The sequence below is a fragment of the Peromyscus leucopus genome, chromosome 5, assembly GCF_004664715.2.
Source record: "Peromyscus leucopus breed LL Stock chromosome 5, UCI_PerLeu_2.1, whole genome shotgun sequence".
Classification (NCBI taxonomy): domain Eukaryota; kingdom Metazoa; phylum Chordata; class Mammalia; order Rodentia; family Cricetidae; genus Peromyscus; species Peromyscus leucopus.
The window spans coordinates 32391935-32404902 of record NC_051067.1 but is presented as its reverse complement, the minus strand read 5'-3'; the positions used below and the strand labels follow the sequence as shown (position 1 = coordinate 32404902).

The 12968-nt window shown below is 42.7% G+C and overlaps 1 long non-coding RNA gene across 1 annotated transcript in view; it reads left to right on the top strand.

Annotated features, from left to right (window-relative positions):
- Positions 1-2597: 2597 nt before the first annotated feature.
- Positions 2598-12968, top strand: part of LOC119088027 — a 49547-nt gene continuing 39176 nt past the window's right edge. Inside the window, exon 1 of the long non-coding RNA XR_005091583.1 lies at positions 2598-2852. This is a non-coding gene — a long non-coding RNA (uncharacterized LOC119088027). The remainder of the gene's footprint in view (positions 2853-12968) is intronic.

The window sequence follows — 12968 nt, the reverse complement described above, 5'->3', positions numbered from 1 at the left end:
ATGTTAAGTGTTAAGATATCTTCCTCAGATCATTTTTTATGTGAAATAAATAAAGGATTACTGGTTGAGCCAGAGTCTTTTCTGTGGCCTTCCCTGCTAACTGGTCATGTTGGGGAGGGGAAGGGTGGGAGCGGGGCTTTTGACATGGGTGGCTCCCGAGGGAGCTGTGGAAGGGTCTACAGTCCTTTCCTTATACTAGACAAAAATCCAAAAATGGAGGTCTGGAATCTGAACCATTCAGAGTGCTGAGGAGATTAAGATTTGATCCAAGCAGGTGGATCCAGATTGCTCCCTTCTGGGGTGATTCAGTGTACCCTGGCTTTCCCATGTGGATGTCTTCCAGGCCTGGCTTCATCATGATCACAATGTTTAGAAATTCAAGCCTTGGGGTGATTTTTATGCTTAGAGAAACTGAGGACCAGAGAGCAAAATAAATGTTTTCAGGACACAAAATAAATTCATGAACAAGAGAAGGCTAGTTCCATCTCCTTTCCTTTCTTCTCCTCCCTATTAGTCCTTCCATTTCCCAAGCAACTTGAACCAGACCCAGTGATTTTAATAGTCAAGAAATTTCAGTGTTCTGTATGCTAGGTTTAAAATGGGACCAAAACAAACAGACAAAAAAAATGCATGATTCTTCCTGCTGTTGAATGGGATTCGGATTCTAAAAGGAGAAGTTGCCTAAGACAACAGAGAGACATTGTTGGGTATCAACGTCTTCTTTTCTAAGGCAATGTTGTGGAACTAAATAGTTAACAGGACCGAAGCTTCCCAGATGTCATGGACTGTCTGCAAAATGCTCATGGGGATGAAAACAACAATTTGTGTAAAAATTATTCAAATACCCCATGGTAGAGAAACATTTATGCTGCTTACTAATTCTAGAATGAGCCTGTGCCCAAGGAAGAGTCTTTTTTTTTTTTTTTTTATCATATCTTCTGATAGACGCTTGCATATCCTCAACTTGTCTGATTAACATGGTCTCAGGCTACAATCTTTGAGGGCAGGAGAACTGTGCCACTCTTTAGATGCCCACTTGGTGCAGATGCCCCCTGCAGAGCAGAGGCCCGTGTGTCTTATAGTCATCACTGAGCAGGGCAGGCCTGCTGGAGAAGCAGCCTCCTTAGCACTGAAGACAGCAGCCTGGAGAAAGGCTGCTTTGATAGTGAAAGCGGTTCTTCCCCAACAGGACAGGCTGTGTGTACAGTCAGGCAGTCTGTAGTCTGCTGGTTTGGTTTCTGTCCTGTGGATTTGAAGATGTATGCCAATGAACAGTTGGAGCGGCTCCCAATTTTCTCCTTTGATGAAGTGATACAGTTAGAATTGATGGGTTGAGCCAAGATTGACCATGCACAGTCACAAGCTAAGCAATCTCATCTGTAAAATGGGGACAATGACTGGTTTTGTTTTGGAAACTCGGGCTGCCACAAACTCTTGGATTCAGCCTTTCCAGTAGATGAGACTAAAGGCATGTGTTACCGCGCCTGTGTGACGATGACATTTTGATGGTTGTGAAAATTAGAGTTAATGCAGGAAAAGCATCCAGCAGAGAAGTTGTGTAACTGCCTACCAATAGTGGTGGCCACTGTCATTAGTAAGCACAGAGCCTTAGGAAACAGGCTGGGGAGGTGGGGGTGCACAGATGTGGGGAGCACACAAGGCATCAGCCCAGGATCAGAATGCTTTGCCCTATTCTTTCCACACAAGTGTCCATTTCCCCTCTCTCCAGTTTCCGGACCTGTGGAGAGGATGCATTTTTTCGTCAGGATTTGCATTATTTCTTTGAGAATTATGCTGTTGTCAAAAAGACCACACAGCTCTGCTCCTGCCCTGTGGCGTGTGTTGTCCTTTGCTGGGGCTCTTAGTGGGTGAGCTTATTTGCTTTCACTGGGACTGGCAGGGGAACGTCTGCTCATTCAGTTTTGGTGTGTGTGTGTGTGTGTGTGTGTGTGTGTGTGTGTGTGTGTGTGTGTGTTTTCCCCAGCATGTAAGCTGTAGTAGACAGACTTGAGGCTCAGAGGGAAAGGCCACTAAAGCCTCAGAGCGGCCAGAATTACTGTAGTGTTTTGAACAACGGAACAAGCTTTCTTTGGAAGTGAAACTAATCCTTAAAACTCCGACCAACCATGGATTAGCCTGGCAAGGAGACAGCGGATTGTCTTCATCTGGGACAGGAAGAGGAGCACTGTGGTAATGAGTAATTTGCCTGCTACAGTATTTTATTTGCTTGCTATATAACTATTTAAATTCTGTTAGGAAAAAAAAAAGTCTTTCAGGCTGCATGCTAACCCGTAGGTTCTACGATGAAAGTAAATCTCATTTTTAATTTTTTAAGTGGCTAAATGTTCAAATAAAATACAGGAAAACAAACTAAATCGAGGAAAGAATTGCAGCCAGAAAGATATTTTCACTCATTGTAGCTGATTTCTTTGTTTCTCAACCAAGTGGAGCGGAAGAAATCACAGTGAGAATCCAAAATGACGCTGATCCCAAAACTGTTTGCTTTGGGGATATTTTTGTCCTTACATGTTAATGTGTACCCAAAGTTCTGTGCGAAATGTCCCTTGTTCCCAAATGACGAAGCCTTTCCACGAAGGCAGAGGAGAAGGGGAAGGCAAAAGCACTTTGTCCTGCCTTGCTCAGAACACTCCCCGGTCAACACCCAGGGGACAACATCTCCTTTCAGACAGGCGCTAACCAAGCAGAACCAGCTGAGCTCATGCTCCTCTCTTGCAAACATTTCCACCTCACCTCTGCTTCAGAGGAAAAGGAGTCCACAGACGGAGCAAGGCCAGCAAGAAACGAACGCAACAGGGAAGACAGAGTAGATGGAAAAGCAGGATTCGCTCCAGGTATTGCGTGACACAGTGTCACAGGATACTGACTAGTGGAACCGTGGGTTTCATTTCCAGACCTCCGCACCTCTCCTCCAGCATCCCCATGGGCCACTTCTGTGCTCAACACAGGCTTTAACGAGCAAGAACACGTGTACAATAAACCTTAGCTGTTTGACATTCAATTTCAACTCGGCCTTTAAAATGGCATTAATGGTAACTAGCCCATCCCCCCTCCCCTCGCTTCAGTGCCTTTTGTACTTCGTTTGTAAGTTTTACCCTTAAAAATGAGGAATTCTTTGATTGTGGAATCTGGGAGTTACCATGCAATTTGAAAAAGGCTTTTGTGGCTGACATTTAAATACTTTGCTTATTACTCACATTCCAGTTTTCATTTACATACCTATCTTTTACAATAGAAAGAATTTATGTATTTTTTTTCCACCAGAAATTAGAATATTCCAGGGCTCCAGCATCTGATTACATGCTATTCATTTCCTTTTAAAATGCTGTTTATAAATGACTTTGTTATTTTTAATGAAGCTGGAATGAAGATCAGTATGAGTCTTAATTGTGCATGCAGGAAGCCACCATGTGTGAAGAATCCTCACTAGCTCCCAAGGGGCATTGGGAAGGGGTCTGGGACTAGAAACCGGGGCCTCAGACATGATAGATATGTGCTACTACTGAGCTCTTCCTCCATGCCCCCAAACCTGAACTTTCCTGTAAACGGACAGCAGATTTCCTACACTCTGGCCTGAAGATTGCTGATTGTGATGGTGGCTGCATCTTTCTATCCTTACTCTTTCCCTTTAAACTGCCTAGACGCTGCAGTGGGCCACTGCATGGGTGGGGCGTGTGTGTGTGTGTGTGTGTGTGTGTGTGTGTGTGTGTGTGTGTGTATGAGAGAGAGAGAGAGAGAGAGAGAGGTGTGTATGTGTGTGAGTGAGACAGAGACAGAGAGGTATATGTGTGGGTTTTTTTTTGTGTGTGTGTATGTGAGAGAGAGGTGTGTGTGTGTGTGTGTGTGTGTGTGTGTGTGTGAGAGAGAGAGAGAGAGAGAGAGAGAGAGAGAGAGAGAGAGAGAGAAAGAGAGGTGTGTGTGTGTGTGTGTGTGTGTGTGTGTGTGTGTGTGTGTGTGTTGCAATGACTTCAGGAGTCCAGTAAGTCTCCAAAGCAAAAGTCCAATTTTAGGAGCCATGATTAAATCTAACAGGATGACATTTTAAAGAAGCAGCTTGCTGACAAGTCAGGGGTGTGGGGTGTGGGGGCAAGGGTGTCCTCCTCTCAACCCTTTCTTTCTTCTTTGGGACTTACATATGTGTTTCGGGAACAGCAGGAAGGGAAGGTCTCCAGGGGCCCCAGAGCACTTAGTATTGTGGGTGTTGTCCCTTCTGCCCCACAGTGAAGAGAAGGGGAATGAAACCTGGAGAGGAGGGCTGTGCAACTTGTCAGGAAACTAAACAAACAAACAAAACAAAAAACCAGGCTTCCGTAGCAGGTAAGACTATAATGGTAAAGAAGGCTTTCAGTCCACATGGCATAAGATTTCAGTGCTCATGGGCAGAAAGAGGATTTCCACAAAACGTTATGTCTGCACATTTCAGGCACTTACAGCAAAATGCAAAGGTATCTAGGATGTGAAACAGGAAATTTAACCATTTAACCTCCTGTTACCCATGCGACTTGCTCCCCCATTACAGCCAGCTGTTTCTGTGTCTTTGGGTACTTCTGGGGATGTGTCCCTGTCCTGGACCGTCCAGACCAACGAACGGTAAATGAAAGCAATAACCATAAACCCGCTGCGGCCCCAGAAAACCCGCTGCGTCTGGAAGCGCCTCATTACCTTGTCAGTGTCAGGACATGGCTCCAGATTCCCCGCGGCCATGAAATTATATGGGGGCTATCACTCGAGCACATGGCCAGCCACAGAGGGGGGCGGGGGCGACGTCCCAGCCAAAAGGTCCCAACAGAAAGTTTCTCCTCTAAAGTACTTCAGCCCCAGGCTGTCTACGACCAAGATCTAACTTCTCCATAGCTTTGGGATTGCCGTTAGTGGCTGCTTTTGTCGTCAACAGCCTTTTGTCTTGTCCTGCTAATCTCTGCAGTGTGGGTCCTGGGACAGAGGGTCGGGTTTCAGCAGAACATGTGTTTCACTGTATGGAAATGTGCCCTGGTCGGCAGAGTAAACAGCGGTATCGAGGAGGGAGACCCAAGCCACTGATTACTATCAAAGAGTGCTGGAGCCGTAAACAGTAATTGACCATCTTTTGAGAAAAGGTAGAAGGGCTTTAAGGCAGGGTCTTTTGTTGTCTTTAGCCCCTGTCTATCTACATTCACCAGGCCAGGATCATATATCAGTCTCCAGTTCAAAAGGGGTTTTTATTTCTTGATTTGTTATTTGCCATGCTGGGGATGGATCCCAGGTTTGCATTGCCAGGTAGGAGCTCTACCACGAATCTACATCTCAGGCCACGTTCTTTCAATTTCCGATTGTGTGTGTGTGTGTAAAATAAAACCGAGTCGAATTATTCTCCCACAATTGCAGTCAATAAACACTAATACAATAACAAGTTTCTTTCTTATCTCTTTAGGGAATGCAAATAGCAAAGGGTCCAGCATCACAGAAACCAAGTTTACTTCAATTAAATACTGTTTAAAAAAACAAAAACAAAAACAAAAACAAGGCAAGAGAATATTGGTTTGAAATATAGAAAGAATTAAGACGTAGAGCTGGGGTCAGTCTTGCAGGCAATGACGCAGGGCTGTTGTTCATGCCGTGTTCTGCAGGAGTGCCCACCGACCAGGTTTTCAACAGGGCAATTGCAACCAGGTACCTGTGAACTCCTGCTTCTGATTTCTTTCGTCACAAAAGTCATGCTGATTTTTCTCCTTTCTCCAGTGTAGTTAAAGACGAGCCCCATAGCCCTTCCCTGCACGCAGTCAGTTGTGATGATCCGGCTTTGAGGATTCAGTCGGCCTCCAGTATGTACAGCTGAACTTATCCTGGCGCCGCTTTCCTTCCCTCCTGTGCTTTCTGCAAGCAGACAGGTGTGCACACATTTTGTGCTCTCCTGAGGAATGGCGTATTTTCCATAACTCACCCCGTATAGAGATTTGATATTTTATTAAAAATTTACAAATACACTGATCTGATTTGCAATCTTGAACTCAAAAAGTGTATTTATTTCCATATGAATAGATGAATTAAAAAATTCTGTCTTAGGTGTCAGAGGGATGTATTTTTAAATCTCTATAAACTATAATAGAGCACTTGAGGTAAACTTACCCAAAACATACAAAAAATGTGCAATAACTGAAGGTCTAACAAAAACACACTCTTCACTCCAAATTGATTTGGGTGTTATTTCTCCCTCTTTTTTAAACCAGAGGAGAAATTCAGAGCAATAATGTCTGCTAAATCACACGTTCACTCCTAAAGGGTTCTTAAAATTTGAGCAAAATTGAAAGCACTTCTGGAGAAAATAGTTGTAAAAAATTGTTACTCTCAATAAGCATACGTGTGCATGTAGATCCTTTTAATATTTATATTAGTCTGTACTCATTGTATGAAGTGACGGTCTTCTTTATGATATTTTTATGACTGTTTATGGTGAGCTTTGATTTTATTCACCCTGCCCCGTCCCCTGCCCCTCTCCTGTCCCTGTTTTGCTCTGACTGGGCCCTTTTTGCTTTCAAGTCCTGTTTTGTTCTTGAGTCTAGATGCCACTTGGGATAGGATACTTGTTTGAACATATATTTTATTCATATCTGAGACTCTAAGATTATAAAGTTTTACTAGTAAATCAGAAATAAAATATTTTTTGCATTAGAAATCATTTAGTGCTTATGTGGCCATGTGGTAATTTATTATATTTAAAGGAATATATAAAATTACTTACATAATTATTTTATTTCACTGTCTCCTCTATTTTAAATTTTACAAAGGGAGTTAGTTCAGCATTAGAGAAGAAATCTCAGTAAAATATTCAAGTTTCAATTTTAAGTCTAGTTAAAAGTGGAGAAATGCTTAAAAAGCAATAGATGTGGGAAACAACTGTTGAAGGTAGTTTTCACCTGGGTCAGACCTTGGAGAACTTGGCTGTTACTAATATATAGTTTGTATTTTTATGTTCGTTTTTGTTTTATTGGTTTTATGAGTTTAAAGTTTTAGTAAGGTTTGATCTCTTGTTTATTTAATTTTTAAAGACAGTGATGAAGACATGAAAGGACCCTCAGATTTATGTTTTGGTAAGAAATGAAATGAAACACTTTTAAGATTTCCTTGTGGAAAGTGAAAAGTATTAAGAAAACATTTGGACAAGGTTCTAATGGGACCTTTGGGACCAGATTTAAAGTCTATAATTTAGAGAAAAATATTAGGACACTTAAACTTAGCAACATAATTAACATTTTAGTTACATTTGATATTAATTAATAGTCAGGCTCTGTTTTGAGATTAAAGTGCTCCAAGGATTCATTTAAAAAGCACTCTCTTCATCAACCACCAGAGGTCGCAAGAGAACACACAATGCCTGGATAGGTTGACTTCCTTTTCAGAGACAGCAGACAGTCTGGGCCACCTACCACAGCCAAACATTTGTCATGCTCCCGGGGATAAGAGGAAAATCTCATTTTCAAAGTTAGAAACATGAAGTTAAAACCTGGATTGGAAAGCTTTCTAGATTACTGAAATAAAAAGTAATTGCGATTTGAATAAATGCTTTTGAATATGTTATTTTTTAAAGTCATTTAAAAATGGTGTTAATTAGTAACAAAGAGCTAGATAGTGTATGATTCTGTGTATATGCGTGTCCTATCTCTTTGGTGACACAGACAAATTAGTGATTGCTTAGGGCTGGGGGAGGCATTGAGTGGTAGTTGGGGTGGTGGTTAAGGAGAGGGGAGCGCCGCTTTAAGTGAGCATACCAGACTATCGTTAAATTGATTATAATGATGGCTGTATAGTTTTGAACGCACTAAAAGCCATTGGATTGTACACTTCGAATGAATGGCCCTCGCTTCACAAATCACAGTGCAATAAAACTGTTTAAACAAAGACTTAAAATATAGCATTGTATAAATATGAATGTGGAAATTCCCAGATTTACTTTCTTTCTATTCTTGGGGTTTGCATAACCAGTTATGATGTATCTTATGATTTAAATTTCATTGAAATAAATATGGATTGTTTTTTGTTATTTCACGTGAGTCCTAAAGAATTGGTGGGTGTTCGGGTAGAGGAGCTCCTGTGGGTGGGGAGAACACAGTGCCGGGGCCCTGGATGTCAGCTCCTGAGCCTTCCCTTCCGCTACCCTATACCTTCCTTGAGACAGTCTTCCTTTTTATGGAATGGAGGGCAGGACTTGATCACTTTGATGACATTTTAGTTCTACAGCATTTGTGGAATCATCTCCGTCTAGTGGCATCTATGTGACCTTTTGGACATTTAGGAACCCTCTGAAGCGTCTCCAGCTAGCCCTGTTCCATGTTTGCACATTGCTTGAAGTGAGGCAAAGAAGCCGCCTTATGGTCTGAGATTGTTAAGTCTGCTTTGGAAGCAGCTGTTGGAACCTTCTGCTAAATTACTTGCATTTGGAAGTCTGAATAAAACATTACCTATATTTTAAAAATTTAATACATTTAGTTTATTTCATTAAAATACGTAATTAAAATTATAAAGATTTCCAAAATTGGAATTTCATATGTAATAAATGATCTAGCAAGCAGTCGTGTTCAATTATACCTAATAAATATACAGCTCACCTATGCCCCTGTACTTTTAACTCCGCATTTTAAAATGTGGAAAGTGGTGACACACATTTTTCAGATATATGAACATTTTCAGAGAAATGTGTTTTGAATCAGAAAGGAACAGTCTGCACTGATTACCTTCATACTTGTTCTTAACCTTTCTTTTGACGAGGAATGCTCTTTTGAGGTTCACTGGAACTCTCTCATTTCACTGGCTTCGTTATTAATTACATCGTCCGAAATCATGATGGCATTTTTGTCTCGTCTACACCAACAGCTTCAAAGATATGGAAACAAGAAGCCCAGTTGTTGTACTCCCCTGCATAAGAAGCCGCTGGTCCTACTACAGTGGTGGCGGGCATGTGTCACCTTCCTTCAGGACCTTTTCCTGTTTCAGAAGCAGGAGGCTTATGCTGTCCAGGTCCAGGGTTATCTCCACCCTTCTCTCCTGGTTGCCTCCCCATAGACATCCAAAAGGGCTCACAGGAGTTAAAGCTCCCTAAAGTAGTCACATCAGAAGAGTTGTCTTCCGCCATGCAATCCTGGATGCGCTGGATTGCTTTTCTTCGGCCATGCAGTCCTGTATTATGTGCGGGTTTACTTTCCTGTAGTTTGTACTTCCTACAGCAGTGGCCCTACCTACTAGCCTCATTTTTGTTTCTGTTTTAATGAATTTTTAGAGTACAAAATAATGGACTTGGTATGTCATTTTCTGACGTGGATATCATTCTACTTTGCTCATTTGTACACCCCACGACTTTCTCTCCACTCTCCTCCTGTGAGACACACAACATCCACCTGTCTTTTATTGACTTCTCCTGTCACCCCCTTCTTGATCCTCTTGCTTTTCCAACGTGGTTCCCTCTTTACTTACTTTTAAAATTAATTTTTCTTCATCCTTGAGCATTTCATACATATATACAATGCAAATATGATCATATATCACACATCATATCCTATTTTCTTCCTCCAAATCCCCCACAACATAGTCCCTCCCAACTTCCTGTTGTTTCATTTTTATTTTTTTTCTCCACTATTTTTATTTTTTTTCTCCAATTATTGCTGCCTACATGTGCGCAGGTGTAGGGCATCCCTTAGAGCATGGGAAATCTACCAGTGGTCACATCCTCAAGGAAGGATTATAGGGCTCCCAGCAGCTATCCACCACCAGTAGGTAGCTCTTCAGTAAGAGGCGGAGCCTGCAGATTACCTACCCCATCTACACACAGGGATTTTGGTTGGCTTGCTCTTGTGCAGGTGACCACAGCTGCTGTGAATCATGGAAGGTGTGATAGCCATGCTGTGTCCAGAAGACATTTCACAACCTCCCTTCCCATTCTCTGGTTCTTGTATTCTTTCAGCCGCCTCTTCTGTGATGTTCTCTGAGCCTTGACGGGATGTGTGTGTGTGTGGGGTGTAGTTAAAAAACAGCAACAAACCATGTACGGCTGGGCACTCAGTCTCCTATTCTCATTCCTTTGACCATTTACGTAGTGTTCCACTTATCCGCAGTCCATTGCATAGAGAAGCGTGTCTGACCGAGGTTGAGAGCAGCCCAGATCAATAGCATAAACATAAGCATTTAGAAGTCAGTTTGACAGCATTGGCAGCTAGCAGGTTCTGCTCCGGTGCCTATGATCTCCATTCTCCATGGGCTTTTGACCAAAATCACCGTACCAGGCACAAAATTCCCTCCCGTGGAGCAGACCTCAGATTCAATTAGAAAGTGATTAGCTACCCCATAACAGTTATGTACCAGCGGGTCTGGCTTGCCCGGCAGGCCGGGGTTATAACGCAGGGTCAAGAGCTGGGAATGGCCACTGATGTCCTCAGTAGCCTGCAGGGAGGAAGATTCCGGTTAGATTTGGGTTGATTTCTCTATGTACTCCATCCACAGGCAGTGCTGTCTTTAAAAATAAGGTCTTATCGTGCAGTGTTCTTTTGGGCGCCTTGGCTGGCTCCTTGACCCTTAGGGAAGTATTTCATGCCTTGCTCTTAGATTTTCATTTAATAAGCCATTCTGGGAGGCACACTGTCCACCTCTGCAGGGGATTTCTGTGTAAACTCTTATTTTTTTTTTAAGTTATATTTTGAAGTTAGGTTACTCACTAGTGCATTTCCACAAAGCTTTTTAATATATCCTCAGTTTTGGTTAACCCATCCACTACTCTGTGTCTTCCCCACCTCTCACCCCCATGCCTACTTAATAACCCCAGGATTCTCCCCCATGCCTTTCTTTTCACACGTATACGACTATCTTTCCAGTTACTACTATTAGTTTCTAAAATATTTTCTTTATTACTATTTTATGTGTGCACATGTTTTCTAGCATTTTTATATGTGCACAGTGTACACTCTCGGTGCCCTTGGAGGCCAGAAGAGGATATTGGGTTCCCTGGAACTGGAGTTATAGATGGTCTAAATTGCCATATGGGTGCTAAGAGCTGAACCCAGGCTCTCTGCAAGAATAGCAATGGCTCTTAACCAGTGAGCCATTTCTCCAGCCCCCAATGACTGTTTCCAAAAAGTAAGTTGCACCATAGCAGGCTGCCAAGTGCCCCTTCCTTAGCCCTGCCTTCCCTTACCCAATTTCGCAGGTATTCCCACGCCCCTCTCCGCATAAGCATAGTTCTCCTCACAGTATTCCTTCCATTCCTCTTTGTCTCCTGTTGTCTCCTCCTTCTCCCCCTCCTTTAATGCGCCCCACCCCCAATGGGTCCCTTTTTGGTTTCCTGTGGTCTACTTGTGTTCCAAGTTAAGCACACAACAACAAACAATCTGAAGCTAGGATCCCCACATGAGACAGAACATTCAGCTTTCATCTTTCCAAGCCTGAGGTACCACACTCGGCTAAATTTCTCAGTTCTACCCAGTTGCCTGCAAACTTCACGATTTAGTTTTTTCTTACAGTTGAGTTTATATGTCACATTTGTATTATTCATTCATCAGTCGATTGATACCTAGGCTTATTCCATTTCTTAGTTACTGTGAAGAGAGCAACAGTGAACTTGAACGTGCAAATGTCTAAAGCCCTTTGGGGATCAGCCCAGGAGTGGCATAATTGGGTCATTTGGAAACTAGTTCTAGTTTTATTTTTTTTTTTTTTTGAGGAACTTCTAATTGATTTCCAAAGCGGCCGCACTAGTTTACACTCCACCGAAGTGTATAAGAGCTGTTCCTTTGCCACACCCACGCCAGTATCTGTGTCATTTATGTTCCTGATGACAGCCATTCTGAATGGAGAGAATCTTAGAGCAGTTTTACTCTGCATTTCCCGGATGGATAAGAATATTTCTTGTCCACTTTACATAAGCTAAAGTTGTCTGAGAGGAGGGGACTTCAGTTAAGAAAATGCCCTCATATGATCAAGTTGTAGGCAAGCCTGTAAGACATTTTTCAAATTAGTGACTGATCGGGGAGGGCCCAGGCATTGTGAGTGGAGCCATCCCTGGGCTGGTGGTCTTGGGTTCTGTAAGAAAGCAGGCTGAGGAAGCCATGATGAACAAGCCAGTAAACAGTACTCCTTTATGGCCTCTGCATCAGCTCCTGCCTCCAGGTTGCTGCCCTGCTTGAGTTCCTGTCCTAGCTTCCTTTAATGATGGACTACAGTGTGGAAGTATAAACCAAATAAACCCTTTCCTCCCCAACTTGTTTTTGGTCATGGTGTTTCATCACAGCAATAGTAACACTAACTAAGAAAGATATCCAGCACAGTTTTTCAGAAATTAGTTTTTATTTTTGAGATTATAATACAGTTATTCAAGGAAATATGAGGATATTTACTCACAATATCCCTCCTCCAACTTCACCTTTACCCTCCCAATGTCCTCTTGCTAACTTCATGTCTTTTTGTTTTGTTTTGTTTTTTTCGAGACAGGGTTTCTCTGTGTAGCTTTGCCCTTTTCCTGAAACTCACTTGGTAGCCCAGGCTGGCCTCGAACTCACAGAGATCCACCTGGCTCTGCTTTCCCGAGTGCTGGGATTAAAGGCATGCACCACCACTGCCCGACTCTTCATGTCTTTTTTATTGCTTTAGAATTCATACTTGAATGTGTTTTCATTAAATCTAACCTCTGTTCCCTGTCCTCAAATTCTTTCCCTGCCCACCCCTCCCATTCCCTCCCAATCTCATGTGTTTTACTTTTAAACCCACTGAATCCCCTTAGTGACACCAGTAAGTGTGTGGGTGTAGGACAATCTACTGCATCATGGGTAGCCTCTCAGGAGCCACATCCTTAAAGAAAAGCAAGTCTTTCTCCTCAGTTGTCACTTGCCAATAGCTCCTCATCTCGGGGTCGGGCTTCATGATCCCCACACCTACAAAGGCTGGGATACTGTCTGGCTTGATCTTGTGCAGGTCTTGTGCCTATAGCCACAGCT